The sequence below is a fragment of the Rhincodon typus genome, chromosome 2, assembly GCF_021869965.1.
Source record: "Rhincodon typus isolate 14 chromosome 2, sRhiTyp1.1, whole genome shotgun sequence".
In the NCBI taxonomy this organism is placed as follows: Eukaryota; Metazoa; Chordata; class Chondrichthyes; order Orectolobiformes; family Rhincodontidae; genus Rhincodon; species Rhincodon typus.
The window spans coordinates 51,493,948-51,511,926 of record NC_063333.1 but is presented as its reverse complement, the minus strand read 5'-3'; the positions used below and the strand labels follow the sequence as shown (position 1 = coordinate 51,511,926).

At 40.1% G+C, this 17,979-nt stretch overlaps 1 long non-coding RNA gene across 1 annotated transcript; it reads right to left on the bottom strand.

Annotated features, from left to right (window-relative positions):
- Positions 1-2,610: 2,610 nt before the first annotated feature.
- LOC125485214 lies at positions 2,611-13,350 on the bottom strand. The gene is made up of 3 exons (XR_007263951.1): positions 13,236-13,350; positions 12,178-12,247; positions 2,611-2,890 (listed from the first exon to the last, which is right to left on the bottom strand). It is a non-coding gene; the product is annotated as an uncharacterized LOC125485214 (long non-coding RNA).
- Positions 13,351-17,979: the final 4,629 nt, after the last annotated feature.

Here is a 17,979-nt window from a genome sequence, read left to right as displayed (position 1 = left end):
GAAGGTGTTAGTGAAGTGGATGAACTATTCGAGCTCCTCGTGGGAGCATGAGGCGGCGCCGATACAGTCATCAATGTAACGGAGGAACAGGTGGTTGATAGGGCCAGTGTAGCTTCGGAAGAGGGATTGTTCCATGTATCCTACAAAGAGGCAGGCATAGCTTGGGCCCATGTGGGTACCCATGGCCATCCCCTTTGTCTGTAGGAAGTGGGAGGAATTGAAAGAGAAGTTGTTAAGGGTGAGGACGAGTTCAGCTAAGCGGATGAGGGTGTCAGTGGAGGGGGACTGGTTGGGCCTGCGGGACAGGAAGAAGTGGAGGGCCTTTAGGCCATCTGCATGGGGAATGCAAGTGTACAGGGACTGGATGTCCATGGTAAAGATGAGGTATTGGGGACCGTGGAATTGGAAGTTTTGGAGGAGATGGAGGGCATGGGTGGTGTCACAGACATAGGTAGGGAGTTCCTGGACCAAGGGGGAGAAAATGGAGTTGAGATAAGTGGAGATAAGTTCGGTGGGGCAGGAGCAGGCGGAGACAATGGGTCGACCAGGGCAGTCAGGTTTGTGGATTTTGGGAAGGAGATAGAAGCAGGCGGTGCGGGGTTGGGGAACGATGAGGTTGGAGTCTGTGGGTGGGACGTCCCTTGTCCGCTCCTCACTCCCCACCAGCCCCACCACCCCCGGCACTTCTCCCTGCAACCGCAGGAAGTGCTACACCTGCCCTACACCTCCCCCCTCACCCCCATCCCAGGCCCCAAGAAGACCTTCCACATCAAGCAGATGTTCACCTGCACATCTGCTAATGTGGTATACTGCATCCGCTGTACCCGTTGTGGCCTCCTCTACATCAGGGAAACCAAGTGGAGGCTTGGGGACTGATTTGTGGAACACCTACGCTGGGTTCGCGACAAACAACTGCACCTCCCAGTTGTGAACCATTTCAACTCCCCCTCCCACTCCTTGGACGACATGTCCATCCTGGGCCTCCTGCAGTGCCACAACGATGCCACCCGAAGGTTGCAGGAACAGCATCTGCTTGGGAACCCTGCAGCCCAATGGTATCAATATGGCCTTCACAAGCTTCAAAATCTCCCCTCCCCCGACCGCATCCCAAAACCAGCCCAGCTCGTACCCGCCTTCCTAACCTGTCCTCCCACTTATCCACTCCTCCCACCTCAAGGCCCACCCCCATCTCCTACCTACTACCCTCATCACGCCTCCTTGACCTGTCTGTCCTCCCTGGACTGACCTATCCCCTCCCTAACTCCCCACTTACACTCACCTTTACTGGCTCCATCCCCGCCTCTTTGACCTGTCTGTCTGCTCTCCACCTATCTTCTCCTTTATCCATCTTCTATCCACCTCCCCCTCTATCCCTATTTATTTCAGAATCCCCTTCCCCTCCCCCATTTCTGAAGAATATGTCTAGATCCGAAACATCAGTTTTCCTGTTCCTCTGATGCTGCTTGGCCTGCTGTGTTTATCCAGCTCTCCACCTTGTTATCTCAGATTCTCCAGCATCGGCAGTTCCTACTATCTCTGTAATAATGTTCTGGAGACCCTGGTTCAAAACTTGCCATGGTAGTTGGTGGAATTTGAATTCAATAAAAATCTAAAAATAAGAGTCTAATGATCACGATGAATCCATTGTTGATTGTCGGAAAAACCCATCTGGTTCACTGGTGTCCTTTAAGGAAGGAAACTGCCATTCTTACCTGGTCTGGTCCACATATGACTCCAGATTCACAGCAATATGATTTACCCTTAACTTCCCCCTGGGCAATCATGGATTGGCAATGAATGCTCGCCTAACCAGTGATACCCTCATCCCGTGAATGAATTAAAAAAAAGCAGGCCGGTAACTCTTACAACACCACCACTATCAATTTCCTCATCTTCACACATACGCTCTACCCCCCACCAGCACCCGCAACTATCCTTCCTTCGCCAAAGTGGTCCGGGGCAAGAGGAAACTGGGAACCAGGGATGAGGTAGGCACTGTTATCTTCAATACTGCCCCACCTCGATATCCAGTACCGATAGGAGCAAAAATCAAGATCTACCTTGTCACTATCACACTGAACAAACCGAATGAAAATTGATCAGCCACCCCAACAAACGTCAGCCTTCCTGCTCCTATGATGCTGCTTGGCCTGCTGTGTTCATCCAGCTCTACACCTTGTTACCTCATCATTTTCCATTGTTTTACTGTTTCCATTGGTTTATGCTTTCTTTTTTTCAGTGTAATGCAGCTGAAATCTGCTGAACCAGCACAAAAGGTCAACAAATTTCCAGCACAAATTACATTCAGCATAGAAAGAGCTTCAGCAGTCTTTTGTTGTCATTCAATAAAAAAAAGCATTTCAAACTGGCCTTGTCAGCAAAACTCATCATGTCCCTCAATCAAATTAATCATGATTGTGAGCATTTGCTTATGTCTTTGGGTTTTCAAGAAGACTGCAAATATTATGCTCCTATTTAGACCCAAATACACCAATAGGCAATTTTTAAAACTTCTAAAATGTGATTTCCCCATTAACTTACAAATAAATTGGTTGCTGTCACTCCATTATTTAGGAAATAATTCAGTTTAATGATTTTTTGCAGTGCTTTTCCAATATTTAATTCAGGAAACTTATAGACAACAGTCAAGAGTGTTTTGATCTCCCTAAGGACTGGTCCCTTGTTTATTTATCCATCCCTTGCAGTCTTGCATCTTCCTCTTCACTGCTTGTGGGAGACTCCCATTCACATTTACTGAGTAATGTCATTAAGGAAAAGAATCACAAGGTGGTTTTCTCTTGCTTTCTTCAAGGGAAACAAGTCCTCTTCCAAAAAGTCTTCCATCTGTAGTCTACCATTTTCCTTCAGTAATTATAGCATCATAGAAAACCTGCAGTGTGGAAAGAGGCTAATCAGCCCATTAAGTCCAACTGTTCTGTTACAAGCACTAAAAATTTACTGGTTCTGTCAGTGACCATATCTCATAGCCCTGATCAAGGGACCCTTACCTCAGACTGTGGAAGCAAACAAAAGGGCAGGAATGAACAACTCTCCCCACCGCTCTCCACTTTTGTATAATATCCAAACCACTCATAGTATAACTCCCAAAACATCACTGGTATCGTACTTACACCAGGCTCTCTGCACCTAACACCTTGTTAGGTTTAATTCACTTGTGACTTCAACTTTTAAACTGGAACTGCAGATAGCTTTTTCCTAGAACTGTCATACAACTGAGCTTCAATATACTCATCCGAAGTAACCACTTCCAGTTTTTATCCCAGCATTTCTACAAACATACAAACATATGAACAAGGAACAAGAGTGGGCCATTCATCTTTTTAAGCCTGTTCTATCTTTCAGCAAGATCATGGCTGATCTGACTTTTAGTCTGGGACGAACACGAACTTTTCACTCTAAGACAATCTATTTTACAAAATCTATCATCCCGTTCTTAGAAGGACTGCTCTATATAGCCAAGATCTTCATAGGGGCAACTACTACCCAAAGACAAAATCGAAACCAAAATCACATCTAGAACAAGACTTGGAGGCCCTATTATTTACCACGCTGGGTAGCAAATAATCTGAAATAAACAAAGTCCATTAGTGTACAAAATCCATTCACTCTATAGTCAGGCTTCAAAAGACTGATTTTTAAAAATAAATTACCTTTACAGAAATATTTACCAGTTAATCATTAAATTCAGACAGACAGAAAAACCCAGAAGTTTTTAATTCAGAACCACAATCCAAACTTACAGCAACTAAAATTAAAAATTATGCATATAAAATCAACAGTTTATGAGCCACCTAGGCCTTCCCAAATTTTAAAACAGTGTCTCCTGCTCTCGAATAACCACAAGAGAAAACATCTTTTCCACATTCACCTTGTCAAAATCATTGAGGATGCTAAACCAAGTCACGTCTCATTCTTCTGAACTACAGTGGAAACAAGAACTGCTGTTAATATGTCCTCAGAAGAGAACTCACTCATCCAGGTATCAATCTAGTAAAACGCCTCTGAACTGTCTGCAACGCAGGTCCATCTTTGTTCAGTGGGACATAGGCCCAGCTCTCAACATGGTTGCTATAGCTCCTAGCTGTATCCCCTCATACCTTTCAATCTCCCCAACTGTCCCATGGCCCTCTCCAAGCTCTGCATGCTCCCATCCATCCTCCATGCCCCACCACATCCTCCACACTCAGTCACCCACTATCTACAATATACAAAACTCATGAGCTATTTGATAACACAGGGAGGTCTTTGAAATGCTCAGGAAATTGAAAAAGAAAACAATTAGTCTTTCAAACAATAATTTCTAAAAAATGCATTCCTCTTAGAAACTCATATTAATGTCAATAAAACACATCATTTCAAACTCCTTTTCAAAAGCCATTCATTTAAAGTGCTCATTAATCTGTCAAAATAAATACAGATTCAAAAACCTCATCAGAAAACCCTATTATCTCTCATGAAGCTCAATCAAAAGAAGGGCTCAGTTCAATCCATAACACTGTCAGCAATCCCTCCTGGGCTTAGCATTCATAATAAACACATATGTCTGAATAAACAATGATTCGAAATGTTGCTGTTTTGTTTGATTTGTCTCTACAGATTTTTAAGCACCTGTGTAGTTCGCTTGAGTTCAGTTCAATACCATACAGTGTTTCAAGTTGCTTGATAAGTTGACGAGACATTTTTTTTTAAAAGTTTCAATGATGTTCTAAACATAAAAGACTGACATCTGTTTGTTTCATTTTTCAAAGATTGGAAGACTTTCTCAAATTCAAATAATTGTAAAACTCAAACCACAGTGTCACAATTACCCTTTTAAATCTGATTCCCAATACTGTTGAATTCAGAAGAATATGTGACCTACTGGATAATGTACTGTTATGTATGAAAGCAGTCACATAATGATGATAAATTTAATGGCCAACTACCTAAGTTTGCAGATGACACCAACATTGATGGCATTGTTGACAGTGAAGAAGGTTTTCTAAGATTACAAAGGGATTTTGATCAAATGGGTCAATGGGGTGAAAAACGGTGTTTGCATCACATATAGTCAGGATGGTTAAAAAGACGTTTGGTATGCTTGCCTTCATTTCTCAGTCCTTTGAGTATAGGAGTTGGGAAGTCATGTTGAGGTTGTACAGGACATTCATGCGGCCTCTTCTGGAGTACTGTGTTCAGTTCTGGTCGACCAGTTATAGGAAGGATATTATCAAGCTGGAGAGGGTTCAGAAGAGATTTTCCAGGATGTTGTTGGATATGGAAGGTTTGAGTTATAAGGAAAGGCTGGATAGGCTGGGACTTTTTCCACTGGAGTGTAGGAGGTTGAGAGGTGACCTGAGTTTCTAAAATAATGAGAGGTATAGATAGAGTTGATGGTAGTTGTCTTTTTCCTAAGATGGGGAATTTCAAGACTAGGGGGCACATTCTTAATTTGAGAGGAGTGAGATTTAAAAAAATATGTAAGAGGCAAATTTTTTATGCAGAGTTTGCGTGTGGAATGAACTTCCTGATGAAGTGATGGATGCGGGTACAATTACAACGTTTAAAAGACATTTGAATGGATATATGAACAAGAAAGGTTTGGAGGGATATGAGCCTGGAGCAGGCAGGTGGGACGAGTTTAGTTTGGGATTATGTTTGGTATGGACTGGTTGGACCAAAGGGCCTGTTTCTGTGCTGTATGACTCTATGACTCTACAACTCTATTTTATGGACAATGTCCATTGATCAATCATTGCATTGAAAACATATGTAAATCATCATGCACCATTGTGTTATGATATTTGAATTTGACAAGACCTTTCAAAATGACTTGTGAAAGGTTCCTGACTCCATATCAGGCTTCCTTCCAAGGCTCACAAATAGCCTTCACAAACCCACACATTCCTATGAAAATACCAGCATCAGGGAAAACTGCGTTTGCAGCAGACATTTAAATGCTGATCCCATGACCATTGTTTCCAATACATGTACATTGGATTACAACCTGAAAATGTCTTTCTCTGAGGAAAATAACAGCCAATTCCCAGTAGACACTATTTTTAAATTGAAGCCCTGCATGACTTTAGTTTGCACTTCCCAATACAGGCTTGTTCAGTATCAGGAGGGGAATATCTGGCCCTCTGATTAAAAGTGCCTAAAAGGGCTATGAATTATTTCTGTAATAAACACATTTGCAACCTATAATAGTAAAATTTCACCAGCTTACTGCTTGAATAAAGGCAAGATCCTGAAATGCTGGAAATCTGAAATAAAAGCAGAAAATGCTGAAGAAACTCAACAGGTCTGGCAGCATCTGTGGAGAGAGAAACAGAATTAACATTTCAAGTATGGTAAATCTGTGGATCGTGTTGAGGGCTGGGTCTTGTGGGATGCTCTTCAGAGGGTTGGTGCAGACTTGATGGGGCGAATGTTTTCTGTTTGCACTGTAGAGGTTCTATGGTGTTGATTATCTTTGGTCTAGAATTTAATGATTATTTTGGTCACTTGGAATATTTCAATCCCAGGTGTTGCCTTTACTAAGGAAGACGTCCGACTGTTTGCTGTCATAATCATTTTTTTTCCCTTCATTAAGTTTTGCCGGGGCAGCTGAGACAGTGTGCCAGTGTGTGGCACTTGGATCCAACAGTAGGGAATGAGGGCCAGTGATTCCACTCCATCCTGCAGCTAGGTACTATCTGAACATCCCACACATCCCAATGTCAATCTGCATTCTTAATCTTACCGTCCTACATTTAAATCTCATTCATTGATATATACCACAACAGCGAGTGGCCCAGTACTAAGCTGTCTGGAACTGCCTTGGAAAGATCCTACTACCATTAAGGCACCAGTTGGCCGTTACCTTTTGTTTTCTGCCCCTCAGCCCACTTCAGATTCAACCTGCCACTTTCTTTTGGATCTTACGATAATTCAATTTTCTAGACAGTCTGCTATGTGGCTTCTGCTCGAAAATCTTGCTAAAGGCCATGTAGACAACATCAAACAGACTACCTCATCAAACTTCTTTTCTATCTCCTCAAAAATTCAATCAAATCAGTGAGTCATGACCTTTCTTTAATGAATCAATGAATGTTTTCCAGTCATTTGTCCAACAATGAGATCAGGCTGGCTATAAATTACCAGTGCTACCCTTTCCTCCCTTTTTAAAAAATATTGTACAATGTTAGCAGTCCTCCAGTGCTGTGCTTGTAGCCAGAGAAGATTTGGAATATAAACCTTAGCATTTCTGTTAATTTTTCTCTTGTTAACTTTAACACTTTAGGATATAGATTTCACCCTGAACTAGTGTTTTATCCACTTGTAAGGATTTGAAACACCTTAACCTTTCTTTCTTCACTATGTTATCTTTTTGTTCAGTTCACTTCCCAAAGAAAGGTCCAACCCAGTATCATAGACTACACCACAGGTAGGGAAAGGAAGCAGATCCTGAATTCACTTCAGCCAGAACAGGGATTAAACTCTCTGCTATTGTTGCCAATCTGATCCACAACACTCATCCATCCCCACCCCATCTCAAACTCTGCCCCACCCCAAGCCCCAAAGTTTGAGCTGCTGTGGCAATATGCACTTTTATATGCACCTTGCAGCCCAGAGCTATCAATAGTGATGACAGATGATCAGAATTTCTTCCAATCACATAGCTAATCAAAAATCCCTCCCTTTTTACTGCATGCCATTGGTATTAGAGTGATTTGCAAATTTATTCGCAATCTGTTTGATCATGTTATGAATGCACAAGCCTTGACCTCCTTACTTCCATGGTCTGTTTCCTCCTTCTCTTTGTGATAACAGACTCAAACTATATCACCTTTTCCTCACTGTCACTGAGCCAAAATCCTGGGACTCCCTTCCGATCAGCATTGGGAGTGCATCTATACCTCAAAGAAACAACAATTCAAAAAAGCAGTTCACCACCATCTATGCCAAGTCAATTAGGATGGACAATAAATGTTGCCCTAGTCAGTGACACATACATCCCATGATTGAGTGAAAAAAAGCAAAATATTCATTTTCTGCCTCAAAATCACTTTGGTGTCTGACCCTACTTCACCCTCCTCTTTCCTATACTCTTGTGTTTTATTAATTTATGAAATATCTTTGGATTTTCCTGATTATATTGGCATTAAATTTTCATGCTCTTTCTTTATATTCTAAAATTCCCCTTTAATTTCACCTTCCCAAATTCCTTACACCACTCTGCTGTATTGAACTCTTGGCATGTGACATAAGTTTTCCTTTTTTTTGCCTTATCCTCCTCTGCAAGGTCTTTGACATTCAAGGGAGTTGTTATTTCTGAGTCTTTTTCTTTGTGCAAATATATTTGTTCTGCACTCTCTGCATCTCCTTGAATGCCTCCCACTGGTCTGACACTGATTTACTTTCAAATGGGTGCTGCCTGTCTGCTTTTGTTAAATCATATCAGAGCTTAATGAAATTGGCCTTTCTCAGATTTAAAAAAAATCTTTCTCTATCGCTATTGTTTTTTCATAACTAATCTAAATCTAAGTGAATTATGATCAATACCATTAAGATGATCTCCCATATATAACACTTACAGCTAACTGTGGTCATTCCATATGGACAGATGTCAAATTGCTGTGTTTCTTGTTGGGATTACTATTTACTGGCGAATAAAATTCTTCTGGTTGTAATGTAGGAATTCTCCACCATTTATTTATTTTGTCATGGCTCACTGTAATGGCATGTTGGAAATCAAGCCCCACTGTTCCCAAGGTAATCACAATTATGTTTTTAATCTTTAATTTTTAAATTTTTTTTTCAAGCAATGTATGAAATCCCCAAACTACCTGATTTTTAGACCAAGTTTGATTGAAGGTACAGAGCACATTTCTGTACTTCACTTTAGCCAGAACAGGCATTTTGATTCTAGCAATAGACAAATAATTAAATTAAATCTTACAAATTGTACAAATTAAAACTCCAAGCTCTTTATAAACTCCTCCTTGCACAAACAAAAAGACAGATAAACATAAACAGGAGGAAAATACATGTGGCCTTGGGAGCAGATCTGGAAAAACAGTTCTATGTTATTTGTTCATAAGATCTGATGGCTTATTCTTATTAATCCAGAGGTTTCTCCTCAACCTTCTTCTTTCTGAATGCTTCCACTGGTTTGTGGCTGCTTTGCTTATGGAACGTCCCTGATTTAACCAATTCAAAGCCACAACTGGTAGCACTTGCTGAAGGAAAGATAAACTGGTTTTCTTCAGGTTCAAAGTGCAGAGAACTGAAAGAAAGAGAGTTTTCTGTCTGCTACAGACCTGCTGGTTTCTCCTCTGGATTGACTAACTTCTCTCTGTCTTGTCTTCTCTCTGTCTCAGCTACCTGACAACCAATCACATTGTTGTTGTCAGGCAGATGACCTTTATTATTGACAACTGGCCACTAATCCACACAAATCAGCTTCACTTGTAAACAACCTCTTAGCTCCAGTTCATCAGCACATTGCTGAAACCCACAGCTGCACAAATAGCATTTACAATAGGTATCAAATTCCTTACTTTCAAAACAAGCAGTCATCTTCATGAATCCCCACGTTTCAAAACACTTCTTTCTCATTTCAGTTCACAGTTTTAAAAATTACGAAAACAATAAGGCATTGTCTTTACAATTTACACTGAATTTATCCCAAGAAAATCCTTTATAATACTGCCCCTTTGTTCTGCACTTCTGAGAATTTTGCTGACACTGTGACTCTTCTATTCCCTTCTGTTTGAGAATTGCTATACACTCAGTAATCTGAATGCCCTCAGTTCAACTCATTTGGCCTGAATTGATGTTCTTTCAAGCGTATTCTAACTTTTCACAGTTGTTTCAATTCTCTTTTAAGTAGGTTCCTATCATAATTCTGATATCAAACTTGCAAGTATCTATCCGTGCCCTCCACTCATCTGCTTTGTTCACTTGCCTCCTTGTATTGAAATGTAGATTACAGATCAATTACAGATCAACTCTTTTGTTGACTTGCCCTAAAAACTGCTTTAGAAATCAAGTAGCCACCCAAACAATGATGTGGAGCAGTCTCTAACAGAAGGAAGCCTGAATGATTCTAGGGGAGATGGGTGATCCAGGCCTTACATTTTGGCAAACTATTTATGTCAGTAGCCATCTCACAAAATTCAAATTAGACACTGGGTTCAGTGTCAGTACACTATCAGATAGTGAGCCAAGATTGAGAAAACACCATCTACAGCTAGCAACAGTGAAACTATATGTTCTAGTAGACATATGGAATGCTACAAATCAAATAGTATAAAACCTGTTCATACATCACAATGAAGAATTCTCACTCAAATAGAAAAAGATGCCTTGTTCTCAATCTCTTTCAAAGAGATTAAACAGCAAATGCTAAGAAGCTCCTTTGAACAGGAATGCTCTAAATCTTTTTTTAAGATTAAAGGATGTTGAATACAGCATTCCACTGAAGAAAGATACCAAAACCCTTATGTCTATATACACAGGCAACCCATAATTGAATGATTGCAACTTGCAGAAATTACAAGAATGGGTGTCATTTTCCAATCCTGAAACCAATGGACTGTTACTCAGCTATGATTTTTGAACCCAAGCCTAATGGACTATTCAAATTTGTGTTTGCCTTGCAGAGCACAACAGGCTTATTTGAGAGAAATCTTACCCAATGTCTACAATTGATGACAGTGTGGTTAACATGTCCAAAGCTAGAGTTTTCACAAAACTCAATGCAACTAATAGATTCTGACAGGTTCCAACGGACAAGTCATTAAGATTACTTACAACATTCAAAGCTCCATTTGGAAGATATGTTTTCACATATTACAACTTTTGATCATCTCAGAAGTCATGTGCCATGTGGATGATATGTTGATACATGGAGAAATAGCTGAAGAGCATGATCAGAGAGTGCATGCAGTCCTGAAACACTTACCATCAACAAGGTCACCCTTAAAGACGTCTGAATTCTCAAAGAATTTTTTTTCAGCTCTCAGAACTGACAACAGCAATGGCATAATGGTGGATCCTCAGAAAATGAATCCCATTGTGAAGCTTCCCAATCAAAAGTCTGTGCAGGATCTCCAAAGATTCTTAGGGATGGTGAACTAGTTGGTAACATTTTGCCTCATTTTTCTGAACATTTGGGACAAACGCTCAAAAAGATGCAAAATTGGTATAGAAACAGCATCAAGAGAATTCTTTTCAGAGGATCAAGGATATCCATGGATCTATCTGTACACTATAAACTGCTCTAATCAACCATCATAGCTGCCACAGGATTCGTAGCAGTGCTGCTCCAGGAGCAACCAGATGGGTGTCATAAACTAGCCTATTACACATCACAGCATTATCAGACACACAATATGCTGTGATTGAGAAGGAGGCTGTCTTGGTTACATGACTACATCCTTGATCTGAAAGTGGGTGTGGAAACAGATCACAAATCTCTGGTTTCTCTATTGGAAGTTGTAGAACTAGCAAGAATGCCTCCAAGAATACAAAGATTTTGATTTCTCTCGTGAAGTTCCCCTATGAAATTTTATTTATGCAAGGAAAACTGCAAACAATGGCAGATGTACGCTTCAGAGGGATGGTTAACAGTTTTACTAGGTATGGTATTATGTTTGTTCACAAAATTCAGTCCATTGTGTCACATTGACAGAGATAGATCTAACAGGGTGTCTCAGCATCCATTGGTATTATGTAAAAGGTTGGCCACACTGAAGCCCACTGGGCTCGTCATGAAAGCATATTTTGATAGTATTATGCAATTTTGGACAATGTATACATGTATAATGAACAAGTAGCCATTCCAGCTTCGCTGCAGAATGTTATCCCAGGAAAGCTGCACCAATGACACTTGAAGATCTCTAAGTGAAGATCCAGATTTTTGTCAGTGGTTTGGTGGCCTGAGATCTCAAAGGACATTGACAATCCCATCTCCAATTGTGAGACCTATGGCGTTTACAGACCAGAGCAACAAGAGCCATTGATAACCAACCTTATCCTCACTTAGAATGCATTATCCAAAAGTTTGGAAGCAAGTAGAAAGAAAGTTTCAAAAGAGTAGTGGATAAATAATCTCCACACATTACCCTCAGCTTGAAATACATCACCTTTCCTTCACTGTCACTGGGTCAGAATGTTGGAACTCCTTACCTAATATCGTTATGGGGTATACTCATACCACATGGACTGCAGCAGTTCAGGAAGGTGGCTCACCTTCATCCTGTCGAAGACAATTAGAGATGGGTAACAAAGAATCTTAACAGCAACATCCACGCGCCCATCCCCATTAACAAATAAGAACAAAATTTAATGCAAAGAAATTGCAGAGATAAGGGGAGATTGCAGGAGCAAGAGAAATTAGATTGCTGTTTCGAGGAGAATAGGCTGGGATTTTTTTCACTGGAGCATAGGAGGCTGTGGGTGACCTTACAGAGGTTTATAAAATCATGAAGGGTGTGGATAAGTTGAATGGCAGGTATCTCTTCCCTAGGGTGGGGAATTTCAAGACTAGGGGCCATATTTTTAAGGTGAAAGGAGAAAGATTTAAAAAAGACATGAGGGTCAATTGTTTTACACAGACAGTGGTTCGTGTGTGGAATGAACTTCCAGAGGAACTGGTGGATGCGGGTACAGTTACAACATTTAAAAGACATTTGGACATGTACATGAATAGAAAATGTTTGGACGGATATGGGCCAAGTGTAGGCAGGTGGGACTAATTTAGATTAGGATTATGGTCAGCATGGACAGGTTTGACTGAAGGGTCTATTTCCATGCTGCATGTCGCTATGACTCTATAATTGATACAGGTATATAATGACATAGTGTCCTTTTGTAGTGTAAGAGTTATCTTGTCTAATATACAATATATATAGGTCTGCTGCTTTTCTTACATAATTATAAATGACTGAATAACCAAAATAATTCATTTTGCATTCAGTGCAGAAATATTCCCAAGATCTATGTGAAACAAAAAGAGATTTTGCTCAGAATATATTAAGGTAGTTGTATTGGATCAGGCTTATATTAATTAACAGAAAAGTAAACGACCTAGAAAACCGTCCTAACAAGATAGTTTGACAGCTGCTTCACAAACAGGGCACCTGCAGTTTTGGACATCTCACTCATCGATGGAAAGCCACTGCTGTCACTACAATAATTGTGCAGGGCTCCTGGAAACATGGTAGCATCAGCCAAAAACCACTGACCTTATTGTGACAACCTGATTCAATCAACACGAGCAATGACTTATTCCAGAACAAGCAGCTTGGTTTCAACACATCTCTAGAGAGGCACAAAAGTGTGACCTAAATCTCTGCACAGTGGAACGGAAATGATTTGATGACTCACTATTATAACTTCTAAACAGAATCAAATGAACTTTACATTCATGGAACCGACAAATGGAAAGCCACATAACAGCTTCATAGATGGTGCTTAAAAATGAATCCTCTCAGATATATTTTTATATTTAAAATCAACAATTAGCCCATAGTATCATTATGATGTAGGTGTATAAATCAAGATATACTGAAATTTGCCCAGAAAAACTATAGTTCATTCACTATTAGTTAGGAAATAAAATGTAGAAGTTTGATTTTGAGATCTAAATAGAATTTAGAATTTAAAAAGCTAGAATATCTTTGGGCCAGTAAAGTAATTTCTAATGGTTCACTAGCGTTGAATCAGTCTCAAATAGAAATAAAAATGGTGAAATTGTATAAAAGGCTAGTCACCTTCCAAAGCAAAGAGTAATCTTGTGCATTAACAAGAATGAAATCATCTTTGCCTCCACTCCTAAATTTCATCCTGGGAATAATTCATACAAAAAAAATACACAAATGTTTTTAAGCTGTTATCAAGGACTAATTAAGAATGAAATTATAAATTCACTTATGCACCCCTTCAAAGAAACATGGGGCAGAATCTTCCATTTTTGTCAGCTGTCTCCTGTGCTTGCTGCAAAGGGGACTAGACACCCAAACTAACTCCTTAGAGGACAGCCCTCAAGCCTTCCTCTGTAATCAAATCCCTAGGGGCAGAAGTCCCTTCCCAGTGAGAGCTAGCAGCCAATCAAAGGCTAAGGGTTGGAGCTGGTGGGGAGAATCTGTGTCAGAAGCAACAGAAAGGGTGTGGCATATGCCAGCTATAAACCTGCCCTATGTTGGATCCCTCAATCCCTTTGATTCAAGTGCAAAAGGTTGTGGAAATGTGCTAAAAATTCCTGTCTTGTGTGCCCATTTTGGCTGAACTACACTAAAATGACAAATTAACTGAGAGGAAGTTTCAAGGCTCTGCCTCAGCAATGAATTTTTCCACCTCCTGCAGCCAAATTCTCAACCTGTTTGGCCTCCACATCCTCCAGAACAAAACAAAATTAATATCAACAAAGAATCCCAATCATGGTGCCCCAATGCTCAGATTTGTCTAGTCTTACCATTCATAAATGAGAAGACCATAACCAGACAACGGGCAAAAAGAGAGGATATGGAAAATGTTTCAAATAACTCATTTTAATTTTGCGGAAAAGCTAAATAGAAACATTGAGCTAAACACCCAAGTACACAACTTTGTGCAACTGCCATTTTTACTCTTCCTTTTTCTATTATCCCTACATGACGCAATTCCTGTGGCTTTGGTAAAATTTAGAGACGAGTTGCTCAGACCTCTGCCTTGTCTGCTGGGATCCATTTGTTCTATGTGCTCTGAATCAGTGCTCCACTGATGAGTGCTCCATCTGTATCTGTACATGAAGAGACTCAGTCATCAGGTCAGGAGGAAATTTGCAGGGACTGTAACTGAGACGGGAATTAACAGTTGATGAGTGGAAGGACATTGAACTTAGTACCTACCTCCATATCTGCTTTCTCCACACTTCCCTGCTAACAATGAATTGGATAGCACTTTTCTACAGACCTCTAGGGAGCCAAAGGACAAATACTATGTTTTCATCAATCCTCTCTAGAATGGCATTCAGAGCTGGCAGGCCTTTAGTGAAGGCCAGCATTTTCTGGTTCAACAAGTGATGCTCCATGCAGATGTCTACTCTTTCCATGAATGTAGGCATCATTGCAGGATTGTAGCATTTACATAAGACTGGCCCCATCACTGTCTCTTCAAATGTGCACATTGTGTACGGATAGGCCAAACAACACCTCACAAACTTCCTGCTTCTGTTCCAAAATTATCTTCTTCATTGATGACCTGAGATGTTCAGCGTCCAGTGCAACTTTCAAACTATAATCTTCTAACACGGTCTCTAGTTTTGTTCCTGTCTCCACTACATACTCTTACTGGTGATATATGAGAAACCATGAAATATCTTACTACCTGTACTAGACACTGCAAGGTGTGTGTGTTGAAGCTTGTCTACAGGAATCCTGTGACATTGCATCCTCCTCCTGCATTATTTCCTGATGAGACTGTCAAAGATGAAAGACAGGATTTAGAGTGATCCAGGTAAGATGATGTTATCATTACGCACATGGCCAAATTTCATTGACTGCTGGCATTAAGTCAACATGACTGCCTGTTTGTGCCATATGGCTGTGTGATATTTAATGAGGTCTTTAAATAACTAGAATACTCCATCGCTGAATTCCAGGTCATCACCAGCATTTCCTCCTTTGCAGCTGGCAGTACAGAGATAGTTGGAGGGTCACCTCCACTTCATTGCTGTCCCTGGTCTTCGGTACTCTCTTCTCAAATGACCTGGATGAGTGAATCACGTGCTACATTTCCAAGTTTTCTGATGACACAGAACTGGGTTTAATCGTGAGTTGCGATCAGAGGTTGTGGGGTGACTTGGGCATGTAGAGTGGATATGCAAACACATGGCAAGAGCTGTACAACATGGCTAAATGTGAGACTCTACACTTCAGTATGAAGAACAGAATGGCAGAGTACGATTTAACTGGTGGTATAGTGGGCAATATGGATGTGCAAAAAGAACTGGGTATCCTTGTCACCATTCAATGAAAGTGAACAGAAAGATGTAACGGGAATTAAGAAGGCAAATGGTTTGTTGGCCTTCAGTGTTAAAGGATTTGTGTCCAGAAGTGGAAATATCTTACGCAGGCATACAGGGCCTTGGTGAGATCACACCCTGCAGGGTTGCTCTCCTACCGAAGAAAGGATGTAGAGGGCATGCGTCGACAGTTGACTAGCCTAATGCTGGGGATGTCAAGACTGTCCTGAGGAGAGATTGGTTCACCTGAGCCCGTATTCACTTGGGTTTGAAAGGATGAGTTGGGATCTGATTGAAAAATATAACACTCTAACAGGACTGACATATTTGCTCAGGGATGATAATTTCCCTGGCTCGGAAGTCCAGAAGTAGGGGACACACTTTCAGGATACAGGCTAGGCCATTTAGAACTCAGAGGAGAAAACATTCCCTCACTTAAAGGATAGTGAACCTCTGGAATTTCCTACAAAAGAAGGCTGTGGAGACCATTTCCCTGCATTACTCAAGGAAGATGTCGATCAGTTCTTAGATATTAAAGGCTTCAAGGTGTATGTGGAGAAAGTAGGAATATGGCATTGAGATAGAGGGTCAGCCATGATTATATTGAATGGCAAAACTTGAAGAATCAAATAGCCTACTGCTCCTAGTTACAATGTTTATATGCTTTTTCTGCAAAGAGGGCAAGGAAATACCTATAAGTGAGAGTAATGAAATGTATTGAGTGGATAGAAGGTGCAGCAGTGCTATTAAAATGAATTTCTCTCTTACGGACTTTCACAAGAAATGTAAGAGAAGAAGTTGGCAGTGTCACAGATCTAAAGGGACAAGGAGACAACAATTTAAGTGAGAGAGAGAAAAGGACTTGAGGAGCAACTTTTTCACACGGAGGATGGTTTGCATATGGAACAAACTGCCAGAGGAAGTCGCAGAGGTGAGTACAATTACAACATCTAAAAGACATATGGACAGGATAGGAAAAGTTTAGAGGTATATGGGCCAAACATAGACAAATGGAACTATTTTAATTTAGGAAACCTGTTCGGTAATGAAATGTTGGACCAAAGGGTCTGTTTCCGCTCTGTATGACTCTATGACTACAACTTCCATTTACTTAGTGATTTTACATACGAACATAAATAAACATATTTTTCAAGAAGAAATTATTTAATCAAAGGGAGTTGGAATTTATTTGCAGATAATGCCATTTTAACACAGTGAAGTCTACATGACATTACAGGAATAATTTTCAGATTGCATTCCCCAGGCTCTAAAGTTTAATACACCAGAAACACAGATTAGGACATCAATAAGATGCTGTATGTGATATTTCAGCCATATAACTCACAGTAAGTGCTTACTCTAGGTGAGGCTATGCACCAAAAATAGACATTTGAAAAATTGACCTTAATGATTCTTGCAATATTCAGTCATTAATTTCTGAAAAAAGTCATTGCACACTTGACATACAGATGCTTCCTTGTGATACCTCATGGAAAAACAATAAATAGCATAAATGATACAACACAACTGACAACCTCTTTATCCGGAACGTTATAATCACTACAGTGACATTGGCTGCAAACTCATAGTTACAAACTGAATTACACAACCAATTAAAGCTGATAAAATTTTGGAGCTAACATGAAGGATTTAACTCAAAGGAAGCGAGGCTTATATAATCAAAAAGCTAATGAAGGTAAACAGTAAATCACATGAAATTACAAACAAAAGTGATTTTGTTCAAAATCAATGATGAACTACCAGCAAAACCAAAAATAATAGAAAAAATGGATTTCCATGTGTAGATTTATATTTGATGAGATGCATGTGATAGTATTGCAGTTTAACCATTTTTAATGCTAACAATATGTTTATATGGGTCATTTGTTGTGCATAATTTTAACACAAGAGAAAAACTACATTTTTGCAACATTTATCATCCCATCTAAACACACCAAACTTCTTCAGGGTTAATGAATTAGTTT